This window comes from Pinus tabuliformis, chromosome Q (assembly GCF_031772625.1).
Source record: "Pinus tabuliformis cultivar Carrire ecotype Pingquan chromosome Q, CPIR1, whole genome shotgun sequence".
NCBI classification, from domain to species: Eukaryota; Viridiplantae; Streptophyta; class Pinopsida; order Pinales; family Pinaceae; genus Pinus; species Pinus tabuliformis.
In genome coordinates, this window is record NC_142296.1 from 389,013,982 (window position 1) to 389,016,194 (window position 2,213).

The following is a 2,213-nucleotide window of genomic DNA, read 5'->3' on the forward strand; positions in this document are numbered from 1 at the left end:
TTATTAAATGGTAGTTGTCATACAAGTCATACAAAGTATTTTTCATATATTATAGTTGAATGCAAAGTATTTTTTTTTTGTCGTTGTACTAGTAGGAATCTTGCAGATTGTACAATGCACCACATAAAAATAATAATAATACAAAGTAGTTGTTATTAAATAGAATCGTAAAAGAAATAAAATCATACAAAATAGTTGTTATTAAATGGTAGCTGTCATACAAATCATACAAAGTAGTTTTCATATATTATAGTTGAATGCAAAGTAATTTTTTTTGTCATTGTACTAGTAGGAATCTTACAGATTGGTATAGTGAACCACATAAAATAATAATAATAATAATAATACAAAGTAGTTTTTATTAAATAGAATCATAAAATAGAATTAAAAAATCATACAAAATAGTTCTCATTAAATGGTACTGTTGAATGCAAAGTAGTTGTTTTCATCATTGTACTAATAGGAATTCTACAAATTGATATAGAGAATCACATTTAAAAAAAAATAAACATGTTGTCTTTGGATATTTGAGATTGGTACACTGAACAACATTCTAGAAAAAAAAAAATTAAACAAAATACCAAAAAAACATGATTATACTATAGAAATCATTACAAGTCACTATCCAAGTAGCTCGTACCAGATTGTTACAATGAACAACTTAAAAAAAAATATTGCACTAGGAATGATATCTGTCATTCCAAGTAATGGATGAATGTAAAGTAGATTTTGGCTCTCTTGTAGATTCAGATATTTTAGAAATATTTCAAAAAAAAAGAAAAAATAAAATAAAATAAAATAAAAAAACAAAATTAAAAATTAAAAAAAATTATTGAAATATTTCAAAATCTAATAAACAATAATGATATCAAAAGATATATCTCATCGGACTTGAAATTTCTGCTATAAATAGAGATGAATGCAATGCTTTTAGAGCTATATTTTTGTATTGCATTTTATTTTTCCTATTTTTGTTTGTGTTTGTGGACATTTCTACTAATCAACTCATAGTGACATCATCATGTTTAAATAAGTTGAACGTAAACAAGTGCAAATGCTTGTCTTAATGATATCAAAAGATATATCTCATCGGATTTGTAATTTCCCGCTATAAATAGAGATGAATTCAATGCTTTTAGAGCTATATTTTGTATTTCATTTTATTTTTTCTATTTTTGTTTGTGCTTGTGGACATCTCCACTAATCAACTCATAGTGACATTATCGTGCTTAAATAAGTGGAGCGTAAACGAGTGCAAATGCTCATCTTTAGCTCTAAATAGGGTGTTCATGAGTGCTGAGGTGAAGAGCTGAAAGGTGATGGCCCTTTGGTCAAGGTCGCAGGAAGCTGCGAACGAGATGGTGCAATCCATTATCGAAAATGACAATGTGAACGACCCATTTTACATGGTTGACCTCAGAGTCGTGGAGGATTTGTCACACAAATGGCAGGAGGCCCTCCACAGTGTGTGCCTCTTCTATGCTGTCAAGTGTAACCCTGAGCTAGCACTGTTCTTGGCCATGTCCGCGCTTGTTTTTGGATTTGACTGCTCGAACCGGGTGGAGATCGAAGCCATCCTGAAGCTTAGCATCTTGCTTGATCGAATTGTGTATACAAATCTGTGCAAGGTAGAGACACACCTCAAATACGTGGCTAGTGTGGGCGTGAATCTGACAACTTTTCATTCCATTGAGGAAGTTGATAAAATCAAGAAGTTTCACCCACGGTACGCGCTGTTGCTGAGGGTGAAGGTACCCAACGAGGAGGCAGGTGGCACGTCGATCCCATTGGATCGCAATTACGGAGCCCTGCCAGAGGATGTCGACCCGCTACTGCAAGAAACATAGGGTTCTGGCCTTACCGTGCAAGGCGTCTCATTTCACATAGGAAGAAGGGTCTCGCACTCTTGCTTATATGCAAGCGCAATTGTGACCATTCATGATGTTTTCAATTTGGCTTCTCAGCTTGGGATGTTGAAACTTAGTATTGTTAATATCAGTGGCAGTTTCACTACAAGATAGTTATTTGCAGAGGTTGCAACTACAGGTTGAACGTCCATTCTTTCACTCTTCTCATGCATAGAATGTGTACTATCATCATGTTGACGCCCTCTAGCTGGCCATCAGTTTGGGGATGGCAAGTTGTGGAATTAGTGAGTTTGGTGTCCAGCATCGACCAGAGACTGGACCAAAAATTACTAAGGAACTTTTTGT

At 34.3% G+C, this 2,213-nt stretch overlaps 1 pseudogene; it reads left to right on the plus strand.

Annotated features, from left to right (window-relative positions):
- Positions 1-1,319: 1,319 nt before the first annotated feature.
- On the plus strand, positions 1,320-1,847 carry LOC149219810 (ornithine decarboxylase pseudogene; annotated as a pseudogene).
- The last annotated feature ends 366 nt before the right edge of the window (positions 1,848-2,213 follow it).